This window comes from Marmota marmota, unplaced genomic scaffold (genome assembly GCF_001458135.2).
Source record: "Marmota marmota marmota unplaced genomic scaffold, marMar, whole genome shotgun sequence".
In the NCBI taxonomy this organism is placed as follows: domain Eukaryota; kingdom Metazoa; phylum Chordata; class Mammalia; order Rodentia; family Sciuridae; genus Marmota; species Marmota marmota.
Window position 1 is genome coordinate 14,915,010 of NW_025999925.1, and position 18,418 is coordinate 14,933,427.

General features: G+C 34.8%; 1 long non-coding RNA gene across 2 annotated transcripts in view; it reads left to right on the forward strand.

Annotated features, from left to right (window-relative positions):
- LOC125615825 overlaps window positions 1–18,418 on the forward strand; it is a 46,178-nt gene that overhangs the window by 21,537 nt on the left and 6,223 nt on the right. Inside the window, exon 2 of one of the 2 annotated variants that reach the window (XR_007346425.1) lies at window positions 1,507–1,600. The exons of the other annotated variant lie outside the window; for it this stretch is intronic. This is a non-coding gene — a long non-coding RNA (uncharacterized LOC125615825). The remainder of the gene's footprint in view (window positions 1–1,506; window positions 1,601–18,418) is intronic. 2 annotated transcript variants of the gene reach the window in all.

The following is an 18,418-nucleotide window of genomic DNA, read 5'->3' on the forward strand; positions in this document are numbered from 1 at the left end:
TGGCCAGTGTTTCGAGAACTATGTTGAACAGAAGTGGTGAGAGAGGGCATCCCTGTCTTGTTCCAGATTTTAGAGGGAATGCCTTCAATTTTTCTCCATTCAGAATGAATGACATCATTCTTTATGATACTTCATGGCCACATTCTATATGTCTCTGTTTCTTATCAGTATACATTGAGAAAAATCTGTGCTGCCTATCTCACTGGATTTTTTTTTTTAGGACCCATATAATGATCTACATGAGTGAAATTAAGACATAAGATAGTTTTTCCAGATGCTAAGGCTGAGGTAGGAGGGTCTCAAGTTTAAGACTGTCCTTAGAAACTTAGTGAGATGCTGTCTCAAAATAAAAAATAAAAAGGGCTGGAAGATGTAGCTCAGTGCTACAGCATGCCTGGGTTTAGTCCGGAGAACTGAAAAAAAAGTGAAATAATTTTACTAGAAACAATAGAAGACTAGACATTGATGTGGCATAGTAATATCAGTTAAATTCATATTGGTTGATTGGTTCATTTTCTTAAACGATCACCTTGTTTGTGCAGATACGTATTTTTAGATATCAGATTTACAGGAAATCAGATTATTCTGCAGAGTTGCATTTATGATATCTTAACATGTAATCCAAAGGAGATGTTGTGATAGTTGTTAACAATGAACCATGAGGACATGGAGAGCCTAATGAGAAAAAAGATCTTTCCTTGGAAGATTTGTTTAAAAAAAAAAAAAAAACTATGGTCAAGCCACCTAAATTATATCTTTAACAGGTTCTGTCATCTATTAAGTTTCCATATACCCAGTCTGTACAAAACATAAAGACTTTCTTCTTTTTCTCTCATTGATCTATTAACATGAAGTCACTTTTTAATTCACTATTATAAATAACTGCAATTAGAAGGATTTATTAATTAGTGGATATTATAATCATTATTAATTACTCTTAACTACATAGCATTTCACATAATCCTCTCCATAACTCTTCATCTTTATAAGGATAGAGTTCAGAGTTACTCATGAGGACAATGGAACCCACAAAATTATTGTGGACTATAATTAGAGCAAAGAAAGCATTTTGCTTTTTAAAATGAAGATCTAAACAGACCTTATAAATTATTTGTTTACTTTGTCCATATCAGTTAAGTTTCTTAAAATAAGAAGAATCAGTAATTTACAAATTCCATTTTGTACATTTCTTTTATTCATCAATGAACCAAGGAATGTGATGACCCTCAACTTTTATCTATACAGCTTTGTAACATTGAGAGCAACAAAAATAGTTTTATCAACTTTCACTAAAAGTTTTGCAAAAAAATTAAGACTCAGTAGGTTTTCAGAACCTAAGGGTTATTTTACAAGTTGATATTGACTAGAAAACAAAACATTGTATCAGTTTATTTCTAAATAAACTTATTAGTATTTTAGAATTTTTCAATTTCAATGCATTTACTTTACCTGAATTTACATCTTTTGCTATACCTATTATTTATCTGTAACTAATTATTTTTACAGGCTCTTTACTATTTTAGCCAAAGAACAACTCTGTCAACACTTTCTCTAATACACTTCAAGCAACAATAACAAATTGTATCAGATCCTGTTTCAAGTGAGTAAAATTATACTATGGGAAAGACTAATGTAGCCTGAGTAAATATAAAAAGAGACAGCTAAGTATGAGTGAAGGTAAAGTTCTTCACCTTAAGATCTCCTAGAATGACGTTGACATAAAGAAGCTAAATATGACATATAATTATACATAAATTTCACCTTTTTCTCAAATAGTTTATTTAGTTATCCCTTTCTATGGCCTATTTCTGGCTCAATCCAACCATATCCTATTGTGACACTCATTTGAAATATTTTACCTCACTTCTTGAAAGGAGGTATCCTATATGTCTCATGACATATTTTAAGATGCTATTGTATAATAACTAGCAAATATACCCCAAATTTATTAAGACAGTCTGGATAAAGAATGGAATATTCTGCAGAATTCTACAGATCCTTCCACTGCTGCTTCCTGGTTTCTGAGTTATCTTGGTTGGTTTCAGGAGTTGATCTTTGGTTCTTGTTTCTAACTCTGAATTTGGCACTACCTTTGTACCTCTTGGTGATCAAATTCGGCTACTTTCCATGGCACACCTGGACCTGAAGACCCCTGTTCTTCACCTGTGCTGTCACTGCCTTCTTCCTGCAATCTTGCTGTATTTTGTCTCATGTTGTGCATGGTTTGACAGCTTTGTCATTATCCATCTATCTGAGCATATGTGATTGGTCAATTCAGGAAAATAAGCAACTTATTTTAATACTTAGTTGACCACCTAAAAAAGTAATTCGGAAGTTGCCACATACAGTGGTCAAATATTATGAGATTCAGACAAGCAACAATACATGTTGGTGAGGATGTGGGAAAAAGGTGCACTCATACATTGTTGCTAGGATGGCAAATTGGTGCAGCCACTATGGAAAGCAGTATGAAGATTCCTAAGAAAACTTGGAATGAAACTACCATTTGATCCAGTCATCCCACTCCTAGGGTTATACCCAAAGGACATAAAATCATCATACTACAGTGACACAGCCACATCAATGTTTATAGCAACTCAATTCACAATAATTAAACTATGGAACCAAACTAGTTGCCCTTCAACAGATGAATGGATAAGAAACTGCTGTATATGCACACAATGGAATATTAATCAGCCTTAAATAAGAATAAATTATGGCATTTGCCAGTAAATGGATGGAACTGGAGAATATTATGCTAAGCAAAATAAGCCAATCCCAAAGAACCAAAGGCCAAATGTTTTCTCTGATATGTGGATGCTAATTCACAACAAGAGGTGGGAGAATAGTAGTATTTTGGACTAAACAGAGGGGAGTGAAGGGAGGTGAGGGAGCATGAGGGTAGGAATGATAGTAGGATGTATCAGACATTATTACCCTATGTGCATATATGAATCCATGACCTATTTAACTCTACATCATGTACAACAGATGAATGAGAAGTTATACTCAGTTCATGTATGATGTGTCGAAATGCATTTTACTGTCATGTATAACTAATTAGAACAAGTTTTAAAAATAAAAAAAAACATGAGATTCAGAATGAAGGAAGTGGCAATAAGTAAGGATTTCCATAAATGAGGTAGTCTGAAGTAATTTATTGAAATGGGAGTAGAGAAAGAAAACACAGATTTGAGTAAGAAAGATGTGAATTCAGTGTCACATAATTATACCATAAGTTCATCTGTAAGACACCAAATTGTGATAACTACTGTGTAGTGGAATGTAGAATTTGCAGATGAGATGAGAAATCTAGGCATGGGGTGTGTATTTGGGAATGGAGTAGTTTAAAAAGGACTGAATGGTCAAAGGTGTTCAAGTCAAGAAGTCATGTAGGATGAGGACTAAAACCCATTGCATCCATCTTAAAAGGCTATTGATGAACATGGCTAATAGAATATTAGTGAAATGGAATAAGCAATAGTTTGGATTCAGAGCATGGAGGAGTGAATTGGAAAGTAAAAGAATGGAATGCCCTGTCCTTATAATGATAATAGCAATTTTTCATCTTGTATCAGGGTTAAGAACCAGTATAATCTACATATTTTCTAAAAAAATGTAAAATGAAATTCTCTACTTCTGTTCAACACCCATTCTCTATTTTTTCTTTCTAGTTATCTTTGTTGAGGTAGTTTGTTTTAAAGAAATAGTGTATATTAGTGTTTAGCACATAGCCTAATATTTTTAGTATTTAAGTAATGGAACTACAGGTACTCCTAATTACCTGAATCTAATCTACTCCCAAAAATGTGTAGGAAGGAAAAACTTGTCTAGAAAATGCAAATATTTTATTATTTAAAATGAGAAAAAGAAAAACACATTCTGGGTGCATGCAAAAACTTCAACCTGTTCCCTAAACATCAGTAGAATACTATTAACCCCCTGTATAGTAGTCTACATAATCCATAATTTTGCATTATGAAAATCACTTAATACTAGATTCATTAACGTTTAACAAACCCACTGGTGAATATATTTATATGGATTACAGACAGTATCAGGCATGAACTACATTTTCCTTCTGCACTGCCATGAATATTTGTTTAATATAAATAACCAAGAAGAAAAATATATATATGTATATATATATTTTTTTGTGTATATATATATATATATATATATATGCAATTAACAGCAAAATAAAATAAACAAATGAGGTCTTTTACTTTCCTGATAAGGCTTAGAATTGGGAATACCTTTTTATTTAATAATGCATAATACTTTTAAATGAGGCAAATACCATCCTATCAGAAGAATATGTGACATATGAATGCAATGTATTCTGCATCCTCTGGTACAACTCTAGAAATTACATGGATATTTATTACAACAATTATAGATTAAATTACTAAATTTAGGATAAATGTTTTAAAAGCTGTTTCTACTTTTACTGTTATGTGCCTAAGAGTAAAATTATTGTGGCACATGAGCAAAACATAGAACAGAGGTCCTCAACTGGGAGCAGTTTTGCCCCAAAGGGTAAACTTGGTGATGTCTGGGAACAAAATAGAGGTCAGGAATGCTGACAAACATCCTTCACTGCACAGGACAGTTTCCCACAAAAAGAATAATGCAACTCAAAATATCAATAGTGCTGAAATTAAGAAACCCTGAAGGAAAGCAGTGTTCAAAGGCATGGTGTTCTGTATAAGGAACAATGATGGAATAAATTTGAATAGAAAAACCAAGTGCCAAACTAGTGTCTTTAGGATAGTCAGGGCTGATGTAAGTAGAAATATAATATTAGATGGAAGGGGAATCGATTATAGCTTAGAGGAGATTCTTGAATACAACATGAGGAATTTAGATTAAAGATTTTAATGAAAGAAAGTGTTGTGATGAAAATGAAGTTTGAAGATTTGTGGGTCATTAGATCTAGGGTATGGTCAAGAGGAGAGACTAGTGTAATTAAACCCCATTAGGAGTGGAAGAAGAGCAGCATGTGTCAGGACTCTATCAATGGAAATGGAGGAAAAGGGTGGAACAAAACATACGTTTCAGAGGAAACCTTAATTGGAAATATGAGCAGATTGACTTGCAAAGTCAAGAGTTGGGAAGGATCAAAGTCATTAGCTTCCAGAACTATAAAGTGGATATTTTCATCAATAATACTAATAAAGATAAGGAAAGTATCTGGGTTTTGGTGGGAAGTATGAGAGAAAATATTAAGTTTAGTTTTTACCATGTTACAGTGAAGGGGGTAACAAAATACATGAGATAATTTCAATTATTGCAGGAATTTTTGTCTACATTTTCACTTAATTCTTTTTATTAGATTTATTAATTTATTCTAATTTTGTATACATGACAGCAGAATACATTTCTATTCATAGTACACATATGGAGCATAATTTTTCATTTCTCTGGTTGTACACAAAGTAGAGTCACACCATTTGTGTCTTTATACATGTTCATTGGTTAATGATGTCCATTTCATTCCACCATCTTTCTTGCCCCAATGCCCCCTTTCTTCCCCTTCCTCTCCTTTGCCCTATCCAAAGTTCCTCCATTCCTCCTATGCTCTTCCCCACCACCATTATGGATCAGCAGCCACTTATCAGATAAAACATTCAGCCTTTGGTTTTTTTGGGATTAGCTAACTTCAGTTAGCATGATAATCTCCAACTTCATCCATTTACCTGCAAATGCTATGATTTTATTCTCTTTTAATGCTGAATAATATTTCATTGTGTATATATACACCACAGTTTCTTTATCCATTCATCTACTGAAGGGTATCTAGTCTGGTTCTACAATTTAGCTATTGTGAATTGTGCTCCTATAAACATTGATGTGGCTGCACCATTATAGTATGCTATTTTTAAGTCCTTTGGGTATAAATCGAGGAGTGGGATAGTTGGGTCAAATGGTGGTTCCATTCCAAGTCTTCCAAGGAATCTCCATACTGCTTTTCATATTGGTTGCACCAATTTGTAGTTCCACCAGCAATGTATGAGTGTGCCTTTTCCCCCATATCCTTGCAAACACTTATTGTTGCTTGCATTCTTAATAATTGCCATTCTTACTGGAGTGAGATGGAATCTTAGAGCAGTTTTGATTTGCATTTCTGTAATTGCTAGAGATGTTGAAAATTTTTTCATATACTTGTTGATTGGTTATATATTATCCTTAGCCCATTTATTAATTGGGTTATTTGGGTTTGTTTGTTTGTTTGTTTGTTTGTTTGTTTTGGTGTTAAGTTTTTTGAGTTCCTTATATATTCTGGAGATTAGTGCTCTATCTGATGTGTGTGTGGCAAAAATTTGCCCCCAAAATGTAGGCTCTCTTCACCTCATTGATTATTTCTTTTGCTGAGAAGAAGCTTTTCAGTTTGAATCCATCCCATTTATTGATTCTTGATTTTGTTTCTTGAGCTATAGGAGTCTTAAGGAAGTCAGAGCCTAATACAACATGATGAAGATTTGGGTCTACCTTTTCTTCTAGGCGCAAGGTCTCTAGTCTAATTCCTAGGTCCTTGATCCACTTTGAGTTTTGTGTAAGGTGAGAAATAGGGGCTTAATTTCATTTTGCTGCATATAGATTTCTAGTTTTCCCAGCACCATTTGTTGAAGAGCCTATCTTTTCTCCAATATATGTTTTTGGTGCCTTTGTCTAATATGAGATAACTGTATTTATATGAGTTTGTCTCTGTGTCTTCTATTCTGTACCATTGGTCTACAGGTCTATTTTGGTGCCAATACCATTCCCCTTTTGTTACTATTGCTCTGTAGTATAGTTTAAGGTCTGGCATTGTGATGCTACCTGCTTCACTCTTCTTGCTAAGGATTGCTTTTGTTATTCTGGGTCTCTTATTTTTCCAGATGAATTTCATGATTCCTTTTTCTACTTCTATGAGGAATATCATTGGAATTTTAATTGGAATTGCATTAAATCTGTATGGTGCTTTTAGTAGTATGGTAATTTTGACAGTATTAATTCTGCCTATCCAAGAATAAGAGAGATCTCTCCATCTTCTAAGGTCTTCTTTAATTTCTGTTCTGTAGTTTTCATTGTAGGGGTCTTTCACCTCATTCATTAAGTTTTTTTCCAATTATTTTATTAAATTTATTTGAGGCTATTGTGAATGGGGAAGTTTTTCTAGTTTCTCTTTCAGAGCATTTGTCACTGATATACAGAAATGCATTTCATTTGTGGGTGTTGATTTTTATATCCTGCTACTTTGCTGAATTCATGTAGTAGTTCTAGAAACTTTCTGGTGGAATTTTTTGGATCCTCTATGTATAGAATCATGTCATTGGCAAATAGTGATAAACAGTTTGAGTTTTTCTTTTCCTATCCGTATCCCTTTAATTTCTTTCATCTGTTTAATTGCTCTGGCTAGAATTTCAAGAACTGTGTTAAATAGAAGTGGTGAAAGAGGGCATCCCTGTCTTGTTCCAGTTTTTAGAGGGAATGTTTTCAATTTTTCTCCACTTAGAATGGTATTGGCCTTGGGTTTAGCAGAGATAGCTAAATGTTGGTAGATGGGGGTACACAGGAGCAGTGGCTGGGGGTCCTGCTCAGAAGTTGAGGCCAGGGGACCTATGTGGACATGGCAGCCAGGATTCCTGCACAGAAGCAGATGTTGGGGGTCCTCTAATAATTCACAGATTCTAATAACTCCACTGCTTGAATCCCAGGTCACAGAGGAACAAGGAATGCAGTCTCCCTCTAGCCCACCATTTTGGATCTGCCTCACTTAATTCCTTTAGGTAGTCTAAAAGAATTTTTAATTCTTTCAGACATTTAGTCTTTAGGTTTCAAGTCAATTAACATATTTGAGCATCCACTCTGTGCCATAATTCATATATTTTTCACATGCAATCTCACCTAAATTCCAAAAAATTACTGGAGAATATTACTACCCCATTTTATGGATGAGAGAAACGAAGATTAGCAAGATTAAATGACCAAGGTCATACAACTGTCAAATCACTGTACTAGAATTTAACCTAATGCCTTCTAACTCTAAGTCCTGGGATTTTCACTAAAATGATTTTCCTCTAGTCCTCATTGCGTGCTCCAGTTATTTCACACAATCCGCCATAATCACATCTTTATTGAGTTTAATAAATAACTTCCTCCAGCCATGCATACTTTTTAAATACATTTTTCTTTCAAAAAATAATGCATGTCAATCTAAAAATTTGGAAAATAAAAAAAGCATAAGTCAAAAGGATAAAATAATGATAAATTATAGCACTTAGAAATATCTACTAATAAACAAATTTCAGGTAATAATTTAATTTTCATCATTTTTATTTTTCTCTGCTGATGATTTTGCTGATGTACATAGATATTTCTAAAATGAATCATCAGGAATTAGAAACAGGAGATGAAAAAAAAAAAGGATGATACACAAGCTAGAGAATTAGTTTTCGAACCCATAAAGAAGAAACTCGTGTGGGGTGAGGGTGGGGAGAGGGAATGGGGACAGGGTAATTTCTAGAACCTCATTTTGCCCAAGGAGCACTAGGAACTTAATAAATCTTAGTTCATCTGTCATCTCTATGGTCTGCTAATGACAAGATTAAATTGAAGCTACACTTTCCTGAGTGCTTATCATTTGCCAGGCGCAGTACTAAGAGCTTTACCCACATTATCTCATTTTATCCCTGCAGCATATTTCCAACTTAGAGAAGCAGAAACTTAGTCTTAAAGAGGTTTTAAAAACTTGCTCAAGTTCTGAATCTAGGAAGTGGAGAAGCGAGGATTCAAAAGCAAATTTGGCTGCAGAGGCAGCATCATCACTGTGCTATGCAGCCTCCTCTCCATGAAGAAAATCAGGTGTGTAAAGTATATAATCCAGGAAAGTGAGTCAGAGCTGAAGGGAATCTCAGGATCTAATTCTCATGGTATTTAGTCTCAGGTCCCGCCCCCCCCCCATTATTTTTTTTCTGTCTCTCTCTTTTTATGAATGGGTTGACATTTGGCCTCTGGAATATAATTTAATGCTTGAGTCACTAGATAGTTTTTATTTGATTCCATTAGAAAATGTGATTTGCTAAGGAATGCACATGAGATTACTATGTATCTGACACATAGCAGAACCCTGGTTGCTGAGTGAATGATCATCAAACTGAAGATTATGTCTCCAGAATAACTTTAATCATAAGTTGAGTCACAGAACCCCATTGAAGTTTGCCAGTTATCCATTTAGAAAAACTGGATTTCAACAAAATATTGGCCAAACAAAATCTCCATTACCTGCAATAGTTCTTAGTCAGATAATTGCTCTTGGGAAACAGAATGTTACAGTTTAAAATCATGTTAATTGCAAATGATCACATTTGGGTTCAAATTTAAAATAAATGCATTTCTTTGTTTTGTCAAAATATCTAGAAAACATAGGCTTTGGCAAAAGTTTTAGGTTGTTGGATGATGCTGTAATGGAAGACTAGAAGTGAATAAAAGTTTTGGTGCATTTTCTCAGCTAGTCCTTTAGAATAGAAATATTTCTTTAGAATAGAAATATTTCACATGCTCCTCCTGTAAAGCTTAAAGTGGGTCATTGATTTTACACAAGGACCCATATTAGTCATGGACATTTTTATATTTAATTGTTGGGTATCAGTCTGTGTTTATTTTAGTGATAAATGTTTCAAAAAGCTAAGGTTCTCAAATAAACAGAGGTATTTATCCCTTTGAAATTTTAACCACAATACAATTAAAATGAATGCAATAAATAAAATTTTAATGCAGGTATATTTGAAGGTTATATACTTAATGGTTTGGTCCATATCTATCATTTTTTAGCTTCCCAAAAGTCAATATATAGGAAAGTCAATGAGTTAACTAGCAAATCAGAAACACAATGTACATCTAATTGTGGGTCTATTATTAATCCCTTAATAAGGTCCAGGACTGATGAGAGTTTATGTTGCCTGGTCTTTTTAAAAATCTTTTACCAGTCTGGCTTGCTACTTAGAGATTATTAAACATTATTTTAAACACTAGACATCCCTATAGCACCATAGCAGGTAAACAGAATGATTGGATTTTCAAGCAAGAAGCAGCTGTATAGATTTCTTCTCATCCCTTTTTTTAGGACAGGGATACTAAAGATCAGCAAAGTGCTGTCACACTGTTAGTGATAGAGCTAGTCTTTCAGAAGCCAGGCTCCTGAGTCCCACATTACTGTTTTCCAAAATGCCAAGTTTTTGAATTTGAAGATCCTAATCCAATTTCTGATTTTTTAGGTATAGGGATAATTTGCCTTGTAGCTCATGTACCCAGGCTATGTTTATTTTATTTTATTTTTCTTGACAGAATGAAGTAGGAATTAAGTGGATCAAGGCATAAGGGAGAAATAGAAGCTTGCACTAACTGAAAATTAGTGTCTCACAATGACAAATGCCATGGGGTCTTTTTGAGACTGCTTTTGGTGATGGTGAATCACCATTGCTCTTAGAATCAAGGGTCTGAAGCAGCTAACACCAGAGTTAATCTTATGAAGGTATTACCTGTATGACTTAGACAAATGGATACAGTTCCTTGGAGTTCCTGTCAAGTAAAATGGTTTATTAAAAAATATTGATATCTCAATTGCCATTATGGTGTTTTATGTTGGCAGTGGAAGTAAAAATGAATTTTCTCACTAATTTTCCGTGCGAGGCAGCTCTAATTATTCATTTTACTTCATGCTGGATAATGAAAAGATTCTAAGCTTTAGTCATTTGTGTAACTCTAGAAACTCTCTACAAAGGAGAAAGCAAAGTTTTTCAATGGAGGTTTTCTCTGTGTCTAATTGTACAAGCTTATAGCAAAAAAAAAATACAAATAAAACTGTGAGATGGTACTTTAGAAATAGCTATTCATTTAAGTTTTTAAACATTTACTTTCACCATATGAATGGTCACTGTCAGAACAAGTTAAAGATGGTTGAGTAAGTTTGGCAATATTTCCCAAATTGCATCAATTCTTTACAAAAGACATCTACTACTTTGTCAAACTGATCCCAGCATTTGCCTTTCAGCTCCGACAAAAATAGTTTCTTCTGATTTAATGAAATTTTTCAATCTGATTGTTAGATAAAGGTCTTTTACAACAACCAAATCAAGTTGACCAGTTGGATTCTCATTCCTGCTCTTATTCACACTTCCTCATTACCTTTTCGTGTCTGAACAAGTTACCCAGAGTCATGGAGTACTGAGAGGAGTCAGCTCTTACTATAAGATGTTTGTGTTTCTGCATTTTGAAGCATCAGAAGAGAATGCAACTTTAATATCTCTTGTGTGTCTATAAAGTGAAATTACTGGTCTGCAGTATAATAAATTGTAGCTGGAAGACACCTTGGACAAAATTCAACCCAGCTTCCCCAAGCCCCCCAACCACAGGATTAGGGATGTGTACCACTAGTGTGTACAATATAATTTTAAGAAGCATATGGACAGTGAGTGACGCAATGGGAAAATTAGCTTCTTTTCAGGTTTTTTTTTCAGACTTCTAATTATATCAAGAAGAAAGTCTCAGTCTGGTGCTAACAAAGAACTCTCTAACACTTTTATCTTCCTTTTTAAGAAATAGAAGACAAGCCTCAGGCTCAGAGTCTTCAGCAGACAACTATGTAGAACTAGAATTTAATAATACTGTATGGTTTTCATTAAATTAAAAATTTTCAGATTACCATCTATGTGGATGACACTCTTTTTTTTAATGGCAGGGATATAAAGCTTTCTTTTAAAACATACTTATTTAAGTTTAAAATTAAAAAGAATTGGTTTAAAACAAATATTAAGTAAAAATTAGTGAATACAACAGTTCAAACATTACATACTGCCTGTAGTTAATGATAAGGTAAAATTCATGATGGGAAGGACTAAGAACTTGGGGAGCTGGAAACCAGCTCTTTACTGGGCAGATGGGAAATCTGAAGCCCAGAGAGGTCAAGAAGTTATAGACAGGACCGCAGCTTACAGGTCACCTACCTTCACCTCTTTACTTGACAGTGTGAATAATTTCCTTCAAAATGGCCTTTCCCCCATCACTTTGTGAACAATATACATTAAGTTTGAACTTGAAAAGCAATAAAACTTTATTTCTTCATCCCCATATAATAAAAGAACTGACTTGACAAGGTTACTGAAGAAGAACTGTAAATATCAGAAAAACTAAGCCAGATCTGTGGGACATGAGTTAGTGAAAAGGGAGACGGAAAAGATTGCCCACCATGTAAAACTCAACTTCAAATTCAAAGCTTAACAGGGTCGGATTTTTTTTCTTCTTTCAGGACTGGTTTACCTAAATAAATAAAAAATGTGATTTGGTTTAAATGTACAAGTTTTGAATTCTTAAAAACATGGCCAGATTAAATTTCTTAACCATATATATATTTGGGAGCAGACTTTTTAGACTTTCATTGAAATACAAAACTGAAATGCTTCTAGAAAAACAAAGTTTTAAATTAAGGGCAATTTATGTATCTTTTTAAAAAGTATTTTTATTAGTTGTTAATGGACATTTGTTTATTTATTTATTTATATGCAATGCTGAGAATTGAACCTAATGCCTCACACATGCTAGGAAAGTGCTCTACCACTGAGCTACAACCCTAGCCCTAAATTATGTATCTTTCAGACCTTAAAAATATTGTAATGGGGGGGGCTGTGGTTGTGGCTCAGTTGTAGAGTGCTCGCCTATCACAGATGAGGGTTCAATCCTCAGCACAACATAAAAATGAAATAAAGATATTGTATCAACAAACATTTAAAAAATAAATATTTTTAAAAATTATTTATTTATTTTTTATTCAAGCCAGTTCTTTTTTAAATTGATTTAATATATTTTAAAATATAAGCCATTTGGAAACTAATTCTTTATCTTTGCTCTGCTTCAGTTCCTTTTATTTGAACAAAGGAACAAATACACATCTGTGTCACTGGGTTTTCTAAAGAAATAATAGCAATCAATAGAGTATAAAGTTCAGGGCTTAAACATGGGAAATAACTATGCTGCTTCTCTTAATGCCTAAATCACTCCTGAGTTGTAAACAAGGGACTGAGAAATTCACCACATATTCTAGATAACTAATACTGTTCCATAGTGAGGATTCCCATTTTCAGACTCACTCTTCTGGCTTTGACATTTTCATTCCTGATTCTGAGAGCCCAACTGAAGTGTCCTTGAGAAATTGCAGTCTCTGGAGAATTCCAAGGAATGTCATTTCATGCACACCATAGTCTCTGTGGGAGGGAGGTACCTGAGCATCAGTTCACCAGAAAGAGGTGACTCTGTTGTACCCTCTCCAATTTTCTTCCAAGGATTCATGAGAAGACCTACTTCTGATGCAGAATATCCAAGCAGAAGCAGAAATGTCAATCTTTTGAAATTGGGGATTGATTATGAGCCATTTTCATAAGGGCCTGGAATTCATCTCACATTCCCTTGATTCACTCACAAGATTGTCACTCATCCAGTAGCATCATGTTGTGTACCTCGTATTCTTTGGGGTTCCATTATAGGTGCCCAGTCTTTGGAAATATCTCTCTGTAATCTCCCTGACAAGGGAGAGGGGTAGACTAGAAGCAACACTATTTGTGTGTGAAGATTCCACAATGCCCCTTTTAGCAATTCATGTCAGAGTGAGTTAATTTGGTTTATGTGACCCACAAATTATTTTTATGACTTTGCCCTTGCTTAGAAGTTTCAATTGCTTTATGTGTATTGCAAATCTTCTCTATTTCATCAGTGAGGAATCAGTCACAAAGAGCTATTTACTTATTTATCAACATCAAATCACCCCAGTCCATAATTGGAATAGACTCCGGTATTCAGCTTCCCATTCAGATGTTTTTCTACAGTGTTCATTAGTGTTCTGTTTCAGTTTTCACCCTTTCTGGACTTTTATCTTGGGTTTGCCTATCTTGGTTATTTGTGGAAGGTACTGTAATAGTACCATTTTTGAGAGGAGGGAGCTGAATGTTAAGGAGAAAAAACATACCTTAGTTGGTGGGGGAAAAGCCACAGAAGTTAGCAATATAAAGTATTGATTCTTTTGGTAAAAAATAAAAAGTATTATTTATCTTTGATTCTAGAGGTTCTGACTCAATCATCTCCTGTCTTTCATTTCAATTTCTAGAACTGGCCTTCTGGTTAGTTCATCTACCTATCAAATATGAAGTCACATTCTTCAGCTTAAGTAGAGCCACTTGTCAGGTTTTGTCCACACTGTCAACAGCATATACGCCTTTGCTCTTCAACCACAGAAAAGCTTGTTTAATTTTCTGTTATCTTTTAAGAGAGCTTTAAATAGTTTTTAATGGAGGCTGCTATCAATTGCAAATTTAATAATTCATTTATAAAAGATTAAACACCTTTAGTGAGACTTTTTTATACATTGAAAATGTTATTAGATTCTTTGGTTTCATCATAAGGCTAATATCTGTTTTTTGTTGAGGTATGGTGTTTGTTTTAATTTTCTTTTATTTTCTTCCCCTTCTTCTTCTTCCTCTCCTCCTCTTCCTCCTCCTCCTCCTTCCTCCTCCTCCTCCTCCTCCTCCTCCTCCTCCTCCTTCTTTTTGGTTTTGCTTTGGTTTGATTTGGGTACTGGAAATTGAACCCAAGGTCACTTTACTACTGACATATATTCCAGTCCCTTTTACTTTTTGAGACAGGGCTCACTAAGTCGTATAGAGCATGTTTCTGTTTTATTTGTTTGTTTTGTGCTGCAGATTGAACCCAGGGGCATTCTATCACTGAGCTAGATCCCCAGCCTTTTTTTTTTATTTTGAGACAGGGTTTTGATAAATTTCTGAGGCTGGCCTTGAGCTCCTGATGATCCTCCTGCCTCAGCCCCTGAGTAGCTGGGATTACAGGGGTGTATAGCAGTACCCAATTTAGAAACTGTTTTAAAGTTGACCCATTCAGGATATAATGATCATGAAAAGATTGAAGACCTTGGAACTATTTAGAACTTGGTTTTGTCAAGACAGATGTCTAGTTTTGCATATATTTTTATTTTCTTTTTTAATGATACAAGCAGATAATTAACTGTTAAATAGCCACAGGACTATGAGAATTAAATTGGCTATAATAATATCATGTTTGATTTTGTCCTCTCTAAAAGGACAAGGGCATGACCTCCTTGGGTAAGACCAAAGGGAAAATTTTTCTTTCTTTCATTTCTCTTTGCCGAGTGGTTTCTTTAGTAATAATGTAACAACAACAATAAAAATACCAAATATTAAGATAACTGGAGTTAACATTCCACCAAAAGGAGAAGGAATTGAAATCTCTCAGAAATTGTTGCTTTCATGAATTACTTACATTTAATGTATGCTTTCTGTGTATCCAATATATACTAGTTAGACACTCTATTAGATGTTATGAATGTGTAAATGAATAAGACACAGGCCTTAGGATCAGACCAAGAAGAAAGGCATGAGAGAAAATTAATTACAATCACATGTTTTAATGAAGAAGTTAGGACAGATGCCATGGAGAAGACTACATTGGATATGGCCCCAAAGTTTTGTGTAGTGGAAAAAAACAAGGAGAACATTGTTCTAAAGGTAATAATTATGCAGAAGTATAAAAATATAAAACCGGAGATTTTAAGCTTGGGAGGTATCTTAAATATTCAAAAATCAGGACAACCGGTTATCGCAGTTATATAATTTTAATCTGTTTAATTGCTTTAGTGACCACTTGAATAATATTTTCATACTATTTCTTCTACCAAATCACTGGTGGCCCAAAAAAAGTGCCAGTAAAGGAAATGAGCTGAAGGATGATAGACTAGTCCCTTTCTTCCAAAACACAGGGGTTCATGAAACAGCACGTGGTAAGACACTTGAGATCTGTGATGTAGGTGCTATTATCATACTTTATAGAATCCATCAGTGAAACCTAAGGTTAGTGGGTCTAAGTTTTGGGGCTGAGAATGGGTTTTTCAATTCATATGGTACTACATACACAAGGCAGGGATGTGATGATATGAAAGAGGAGGTCCGTGTTCCTTTGCAAATGATTATGCAGGATACTCTCAGCAGAGGCCATTATATACACTTTTTTTGGTACCAGAGATTGAACTCTGGGTTGCTTAACCACTGAGACATGTCCCCAGATCTTTTAAAAATTTTTAAAAATGTATTTTGAGAGTGGGTCTTGCTAAGTTGCTTAGGGCTTTGCTAAATTGCTGAAGCTATACTTGAACTTGCAATCTTCTTGCCTCAGCATCCCAAGTCACTGGGATTACAAGTATGCACCACCATGCCTCTCTTCTCTGTACACTTTCAAAAAGCAATAGGATTATGGTTTTTTTAAACTTTCCTTATGATAATAATCTTACATATAGGTGACCAAGTATCAATGTCTAACATATCATCCATTTTAGATATCTTCATGCATTCGTTCAAATAGACTTCTTTTTTAAATTATTTTTTAGTTGTTGATAGACCTTTATTTATTTTTATTTATTTATATGTGGTGCTGAGAATTGAACCCAGTGCCTCACACATGCCAGGAAAGTGTGCTATTGCTGAGCCCTAGCCCCAGCCCCTCAAACAGACTTCTATGGAACAGACTCCTATTCCTAGGAACTGGGTAGGGGGAGCGGAGGAAGGAATGAGAGAGGGGAGAATAATTTCTGTTTTTAAGTGCCCTTGTTTTGAGACTACAGAGAATATGTTAATGGGCCAGAAGGCAACCTAGACCTTATGAACAGTGTTTACTTTCAGGAGGCCCCGTAGCAATGGGGATGATTAAAGCTTGAGAATAAAAGAAAGAGTTCCAGTGCAAATTTTACACTATATAGTCATTGGAAACCTATCTCCTTTAGAATATACAACCTTCTTTCTTACAGAATATAGGATCAGTAAACCATCACATCTTCAGTAGTGTGGATATGTCAGGAAGCCATGAAAGTAACTGTTCAAGAACATGACTAGAAAAGTACTTCAACCCTTATGCCACTTGGATGAAGTCAAAGAATCCACAGCCTACTCTTCCTCCCTTGGGAAAGTATCAAAGTCATTCATCAAAGTAATTCATCAAAATTAGTGTTCTTTTGGATATGCATTTCTAATTTTGTAAGAATATTTTTAGCTCATGCCAGAACAGGGAAGATGGACACAGCCACTAACAATTGACTACATTGTGTTGAAACCATCCATAGGTACACAGAGGATTTTCATGGCACTCCAGGAGTTCTTGAATTGTATTTTTCTTTTCTTTTCTCCTTTATTTCCCCCCTCTTTTCCTTTTCAGTACTGAGTATTGAACCCAGGGACCTCTATCACTGAGCCACATAACAAACTCTTTTTCTGTTTTTTATTCTGAGAAAGACTCTCACTAAATTACCCAGGTTGGTCCTGAACTTGTGATCTTCCTGTTTCAGCCTCCCAAGTGGCTGGGATTGCAGGTGTGCACTACTATGTCCAACTTCTTGGATCACATTTTGACAATCACTTTTCCATTGTACTTTATGCTACTGTTTTCTCTTCTTGATTAGTGTATGTCTATATAGCTAGAAACCTTATGCTTTTAGTAAGGCTAAAGATGGAACTTGAGGTTTACAGCTACAAATAACCCTCAGGTTAATATGTTCACATTTTACAGACTGGTTTGCCTAGTGTGATTTTTAGTCAAAGATGTGGACTGAATGTTTGTGTCCCTCCCAAAATTTATGCATCAAAGCTTGAGACTTCAGTGAGATTGTATTTGGGGGTGGGTTCTTGAGAGGTAATTAGGAGTAGCCGTATCATGAGGGTAGGGTCCTCATGATGGGATTAGTGACCTTGTAAGGTGAAGAATAAAAATCTCTCCCTCCAAATGCATGCTCTGAGGAAAGGCCATGTGAGGACATAAGAAAAGGTGACAGTCTGCATGCCAGAAGAAAGCCCTCAGTACAATCCAAATCATCTGGCACTTTGAACATGGTCTTCCAACCTCCATAACTGTAAGAAAACAAAATTCTGTTGTTTAAGTTAACCAGTCTGATATTTTATTATGGCAGCCCACATACACCAATATGGTTGGAATTTTTGTTTTTTTAATCTGGAAAGTATAGAAAATTGCTTTTTCCTCTTCTATGATATCCAGCGTTCCAGTCATTTACATACACTTTATAAGAGATGTTAAATCATTTTTGGGTTACTTTTTAAGAAATAAGTGTAGGTTTTCTATGACCTTGAGACATGAACACACAATAAAAGTCCACTTTATTTTAAAAAATTTGCTTGTTTTTTTTTTTTCCTCTAAGAGAGCATAACTAACAGTCTCTATTCCCCAATTTTTGTCATCACTGTAATAGTCTGTGGTTGGGCTGGGCAGACATGTTCACACATAACCCCACCCTGCCCCATGCTCCTATATGCATCTTTCTTTTCTTTTTTCTTTTGATACTAGGGATTTAACGCAG